The following is a 7,348-nucleotide window of genomic DNA, read 5'->3' as shown; positions in this document are numbered from 1 at the left end:
TCTGCAATTGGAATTCTTCTGCAATCCAGAAAGTTCCCCGAGCTTTTCCTTTGTTAAAAATTGAGGAGTTCAAGAATTATTTATTTAGTGAATACTCAATATTTTAAAATGCAATCCTGCCAGGAGAATTTTGTGTGGAGGTTGTTGTTGCCTCGAGCCCACAACTTCTTTGGGAAGAGGAACTTGGGATGCATCAGCACCAGAAGATATCCATGACATATATAAAAGCCCAAACTCTGGACTCCAAAATACCTTTCCATCATCCAGATTATTGTCCTTTTGGAAAAATAAAGTCTTGAAACAAAAACAAGATCAAAAAACCAATCAAATAAAATATCAACTTCAAATGTAACAAAAATGCTGAATTTTCATTTTGCTACTTCAGCATTTTTCTCACATCATCAAAATTTATCAGAGCAGAAAAGCAGAAGCTACCTGAAGATTTGATAGCAAAGAAATTCCTGTTCAGCAGGAATTCTGAGAGCAACAGGACTTTCCCCCACACCTTTCCCCAATAAAACCCCAGTGCTAACCCCCCCTGCCTTCTACATGCTCTTTATTTCCATATATTCTTTTCTTTTGTTCCTATGAAAAATTGGTTTCTTGAGGGGGAAAAAAAAAATCTGCAGAATTTTGGAATCTGCTTAAAACCCCCCGATATTCTGAAACTGCTGTTTTTTTCAGTTCCATTTTTGCAATGTTATATTACAACAGTAATTCCAGCTGATGGCTCCAATTTTGTGTTTTAGAAGTTTAACCCAATTATCTTCAGACTTGCACTCAGAAAAGGAGGAAATTCAGACTGAAATAGTTCTCAGCTCCTTAAAATTCCCCAAAATATGGTTTATCTCCTACTGGTTGTAATGCACTTTGATTCTTAATTCCTGGAGTTTGACCAGAGGCTGATTGAGCTGTGAAATCCAGAAGTTATTTTCTGGGAGTGAAATTAATTTGGATTATCATCTCATACCCCAGAACTGAGTAGGATGGTCAGAGCTCTGAGAATTTTCCTTAAAGAACACTTTGGGTTTTACTGATATTTGCTCACCTTCCTACAAGTCTATTTAATGTGGTTCATTTTTTTTTTTTTTTAAAAAGAGGAAAAAAAAAGGCATTAAATTGAAAAGAATAATCCAAGGAGAGGAGGATTTAGAAAATTTTTGCAATTCATCACAGGATAATGTGTTAGCACCATTGTAGGAGTAATAAATGCAGTAAATTCATGGAATTGCTGCTGCTCATGCATTCCAGCTTTATGAGTCCTTCTCCTGGGATCCCAGACAGGGAATTTGGGCTGTGGAAGCAAGAGGGAGAAGTAGGGTTCAAATCAAAGAGGTAAGACATGCCTATATCTTTAATAATCACTGAAAATTATATATAAAACTATCTTTTGAAGGCCTTTCCTGTGCTCTTAAATCAAGGGGGGTTGGCACTTCTGCCCTACCATAGACCTCCATAACTAATTTGACTCTTAAAGTCTGTGAATATATTTAATCTATATACATCTAAATAATGAAATCTGATAAAATAAGTAATCTAATTAAATACCAATATATTTAATCTCTATTTACATTAGGATTGGTCAGGTTTTTTTAAATAGACTTCCTGCAGATGCTCGAAATTATCAAGATACTAATCCATATTTTGCTTTATCTGGCCCAAAGATCTTCTCTGCTGGAGGAACAACCACAGCCATTTGGAGAGTTTTCTGCTGCTCTGAGCACAGGCACCGTTAATTTGGGATCTTTAGGATTTTCTGATGCTTCATAACCGCAGTTATTCCTTGGAGCTGATATTCTTTCTGATTTTGCTCAGGTGCACTCATAGTTCTGCACAGCACCTGCTTTATATCTCAGCTCCTCACTCGGAGGGAAAAGAGACAGAACGATTTTTAAAAGCCAAATTTTAAATGCAAAAAAAAAAAAAAAAAAGTTAGCATACAAATGGGAGCAGATGTTGTTTTCATAAAGGTGCACAGCACACACACCAAGAAGTCAAAGCTGCACATTGCAGAGTTTAATCTCTCCTCCCTCTCTTCTTCCTCTCATTTTAGTTTTGGAAATAATTGGAAGTGCACCCTTGGCTTCAGGGTAGATGGCCACCACCTTGGGAGTCTAAGGGTGTTATTTTTTTTTACTTTCAATATATTTACTCCCAGGGAACCAACCCAATGTCCACCTGGGCACGTCCTAACCCAGAGTCACATATCAGCTCATTCCTGTGGAATGCAATGTTTCCCCTTTAACTCTGGATGCCAATGTTTGAGTGACGGGCTGGTGGTACAACTGGCTTTGTCAGCTCTCTGAATTTCTGACCCATACCTGACTGTGAAGGGAGGCCCTGGCACAGGATTTTTCCCCAAAAAAGCAAACTGGGAAGCTTCCAAGAGAGGTACCAGCTGATTCGATTTGGCTGTGGCCCCCAAATTTCAGCCTCAACTGGAATATCCTTCCTCTGCCAACAAACAAACTGGAGAGTGCATCGCTCGGATTCCCTTAAGGATGGATGATTGGATTTTCCAGCTCCAGCTGACAAGACATCCCTACAAACAAGGCTCACATCTCTCGGTAGGATTTCCTGTGGAAATCAGCAGATAAATAATTAAACATGTCTGCATAGTGGGAGTTCAGAAAAACAAATCAGGAAGCATTCCCGAGCATGGAACTGGGGCAGGATTTGGGGGTTTAATCATTCTGAGCAGAAAGGAAGCAGAGGGAAAAGGCACCAGAGAAAGAGCTGAAAGTTAATTAAAATGCACAACCTTCTCGTGTTTCAAAATTACATATTGACCTGGGGCAGATTTCCAGCCTCATCCACCAGGATGTTCTGTAAACACAGACTTACAGAGGGTTTGTTCTTCTAAAATCATATAGAAAGACTCCTTATTTTTGCCAACTGAGGAATTTAAACTGGTGGAATTCTATTCTACCAACCTCAGTTGCAATCTCTCACCAAGGTATCTAGAAATTGTTGGGTTTGTTTTTCCTGCAGAAGATGAGGCAGTTTCTAAACTCCTCAAATAAATGAAAGTGGCTTTGGGAACCCATAAAAACCCAGCAGCAGGTGACAGTCACCCCATAGATCTAAGGCAGATCATATTCTCAGTTCTAAGACATAATTTTTTTTATCTCTATCACCTTGGACACTCCAGATTCCTCAACATTCCCTATGGCATTTCCTAAAGATCACACATCACTCCAACTCTCCCACCACCAGTCCCTTCAAGAATCAACCATCAGAAATCCTCAAATTAGGAATTTATGTGGTGGGAAGTGAATCCCAGGGGTTTGTGTTCATTAGGGCTCTTGGTGTTATTAAGACTCCTCTCACAGATCCTGATTCTTTACTTGCTCCAAGGAATCAGATTTAAATTCCCTTGTTTGCCACCCAGAGGGGCTCTTCCATCATGGCAAATGTCCACAGAAGTGCCCACGAACAATAAATGTAAATTCACAGAAGCTGTGGTTAAATTCCTGAGGGAACAGTTTTGCCAAAAGGACAAGTATTGTTATTCTCATTGCTCCAGGGATGAGGAGAGACAGGAACTCAAACCACACATGAGTCTCATCACCTTGCCCTCCTTCCAGGGCAGGGGGTTGGACCAAGATGATCTTTAAGGTCCTTCCGACCCAAACCGTTCAGGGATTCTATGAAATCAGCCCAGAACTCTTTCTGATCACCCAGAACGTTGAACACAGAGGAATCCCACATTCACCCCAAATGAAGAGGTCTTGACTTGCTCCGCTTCTGATGGAGTGTTCATGTGCTTGGCACCCATTTCTGCTCGTGGATGGAGCCACAGCCCCGTCCTTTGCTTTGCCTTTGTTTCGTCAACTCCCCAGTTCTCAGGGTGCAAATTAGAACAGCAAAACAAACTCAGAAGTCCTTCCTGACACAGCCCTGAAGTGTTTTTGTAAGGTAATTCCAAGCACAGAATCCCAGCAATGGGTCATGCTGGAAGGGCATCCTAAGTGATCTGCAAGTCCATCTGCTGAACCACCGGGGTGTGTTAAACTGAATGCAAATAAGTGACCCCCAGGGTTGTCAGCTTTGTGTAAAACCTGAACCCCTCGAATCCTGCATGAACATGAAAGGAGACAGAAGTGCTAATGCTTTCATCTCACCCTTTTCCCATGTTTTTTTTTTTTTTTTCTGGATGTGGAGTCTAGGCCCTGCACTCCATGTGCATCCTCCAGGTATTAAGCCCAGGAAGCCTGCAGGGATCTTTTCCTTTGCTGTTGCCAATTACCTGCCTTGAACAGGGATGAATATTTAAAATTCTCAGAGCTCTCCACTGAATGAGCTGGGGAAATCAAATCTGTGTTTTAGGGAATATTTATTAGTCTTGTTTAATAGAGGTTAAGATTATTTTTGTTCTAATTTGGCAGAGCTGAAGAGTATAATAATACTGATAATATCTGCAGATAGAGGATGTCTGTAGTGCTTCAAACAACACTCACTTATTTAGAGATTAAGGAAGGGATTGGATTCCACCCAGACTAATTAATGGTAATCTACAAAATCATTCAAAGGCTTTACTCTGGCCTGAAAAAACGCTGGTTCTAATTCCTTTCAGACTCAACCAGGCAACCAACAGGAGCTGAACACCCCGAGAATGGTGGAATTGCTAAAACTAGAGCAAACAAAAAGCCTAAACACAGTTTATTTGTCCTAATGTGCTCACTTTTTTACGTGGAACGGGATGAGATGGTGATTCAGAGCAGATTCAAGTTAGCAAGGCAGACTTCAACCACCACCAATAAACAACATAAATGGAGATAAAATTAAATTAAGAAAACCAAACTGTGCCTGACATGCCAAAAAACCAGAAGGCCTCAGGAGTGTGTGATTTGTTCCCGTTGCTTTTCAACTTTCTGAAATGCTGCCTTCAAACACCAAACTATGAGAAATCTCTGCCTGCTGTACGTGTTTAATTCTACGGGTGTGGGGTTACAAATGTGCAGAGAAATCTGTTCAGAGAGGCACAGAGGCTTAGCCACGTTAGTTTTATCTCTCTGGAAACACGTTTACATGAAATTCCTGATTTCGCTGGTCTGAGTAAACCAGCAAATTGACACCAGGCAGTTACTGCGGTTCAGATTTTATTGGGGCAAAGTTGGTATCTCGAGCAGAAGCAGCACATTAAGCACATCTGTGATCGTAAGAAAACCTGAAGTGTTGCCTGGAAGTCAGACAAGAAGTGCAGCAGATGGAAGATAATCCATGGAAAACGGTTGGGTTTGGAATGGGGTGATCCCAGGAGTGGGATTGGGCAGAGACAACACACTCCTGTCCTTCCTGGGACCCCACAGCCTGGAAATGCTGTAATTCAATATTCTGACCTGCCTTCTGCTTAGAAAAGGAAGCTAAAAAAAACCCTCTGCCATGGATTTAGGAGGAAGGCAGACAATATTTTGGGGAAATTAAAATTTTCCTGAAGTTGGCCCCCCCTCTAATTGTGTTGTAATTGCTCTGGGCCAGCTTTAAGGAAGAGGCTGCTCCAGAGGGAGAGGAGGCACCTGAGAGATGGATAACAGGAGAAAATGTCCCTGAAAATTAATGAAAGAAGTGGAGGAGGATGGATGTCAGCGTCTCAAAAAATGCTGCCACGTAAAAATACAATAAAAAGGGAATTATCACCTTGGGAGTGACTAAAAACAATATAAGATTCTTTAAATATATAAAGGGAAAGAGATAAAGGGCTGAAAACTGAAATAATTAGCCCACTAAGGGATTAGGGAGAAGCTTAATAGGAAGTGAACAGGATATAGTGGGAAAATTAAATGAGTTTTGCACTTCTTAGAATTCAGGGGGGAAATCTGAGGAGAAAGAGTATAAATAAAAGGCACCATATCTTCTAAATACAGAATAGGACAAGGTAAATAATAACGTTGCAGAAGAGTTGGACAAGTTAAAAATCACTAAAATCAGACAAGAGAAAGGGGTTTCCCTTCAAAAAATTAAAATGGAGCAGAAGAGAACATAAGTAAAGGTTTTGGAGATTCTTTGGGGAGAAGGAATGTACAGAAAAAACTGTCCCAAAAAGCAGTGAAATAGTAAAGGAGTGACTTATCCAGACCCACAAATCCAGCTCTAACTTTACCAACTGTACTCCCCACAACAGTATAATTCTTGAAAAATCACAAATATTTACTTACTGGGGAAAAAAAAAAAAAAAGAAACAACCAAAAAAACCCCCAAAACAAAAACAAACAACCAGGAGAGGCAAATCAGAGTGAAGGAAATTAAAGACAAGAAACAATTCTCTCTTTTTGTTAATTACAAATCTGAGCATCAGAAGTTCAAGCAGTCCAGAGTTTTTGGTCCTAATTACATGCAATTATTAAACTGCAGACAGAAGAAATAATCTCCAAATTATCCTCTTTTGTATTGGCAGTCTTGCAGTCTAAAGCAATTATTGTGTATTATTGATAAATAATGGTATTAAAAGGATAATAATGAATCAGTCCTACACAGAATTCCTAATATACAGAATTAAATATGTATTCTGTCAAAAGAAAAATAAGAAAAATGAAGGAACTTGTCCACAGTCACCCCAGAGGTTGTGCTGGTTCCAGTCTAGAACTTCAACCACAGGGATAACTAATCTTCAGGAGAAGATCTATAATCAAACCCTGATAATTAATCCAAATAAGGGATTTATTTACCCTTTCAATGCCACTGTGGTCAAAAATTTGCCTTTCCTTTCCATTAATACACGCAGAACCTTCAGTAAGTTGCATCCACTTATTCAAGTGGCCTTGATTACACAATTTACCACAACAGGAGCTGCAATTTCTGCCCTAAAATTGGTGGCATGAATTGTTGTCTGAAAACGTCAGGGGGTGCCTGTGGAAACCCAGACCACACCAGTGCTTTAAGACCATTTTTCCTATACAAAAGCCATCAATGCTTTTAAAAAATTCCCCTTCCCCTTGGTAACCCTCCCAGAACTGGGATCCAAACCCCCCAAAGTCTCAGGAGCAGAGAGTTATTTTTTAGTCCCTGGTACTTGTCCTGTTGCTGCTGCATTTTGGCAACCCAAGCATGAAGTTCTCACTTGCAGCCAGCACGAATTAATGACCTTTGCTCGAAATATTTTATGAATCCTTTCAGCCAATTAATTTTTATTCTTTCCATACCTGTGGACATTATGGAGTGGTTCTCAGGTAATTAATTTTAATGGCACAGTGCATAAATGGCAAGTCCACCTTCTGACAGGGGAAATTTGGCACTTCTCTTCCAGGTTCCTGCAGGAACAGAAGGGATGTTCTCCCACTGCAGGAGCACAGGCCACCACCAGATTATTGGGAATAATGTATCCTACTGATTCCCTGGCTACACCTGG

Source organism: Empidonax traillii, unplaced genomic scaffold (assembly GCF_003031625.1).
Source record: "Empidonax traillii isolate 1590-97213 ecotype Southwest subspecies unplaced genomic scaffold, ASM303162v1 scaffold734:size1267433, whole genome shotgun sequence".
NCBI lineage: Eukaryota > Metazoa > Chordata > Aves > Passeriformes > Tyrannidae > Empidonax > Empidonax traillii.
The sequence above is the reverse complement of the archived record's forward strand: the minus strand, read 5'-3'. Positions refer to the sequence as shown.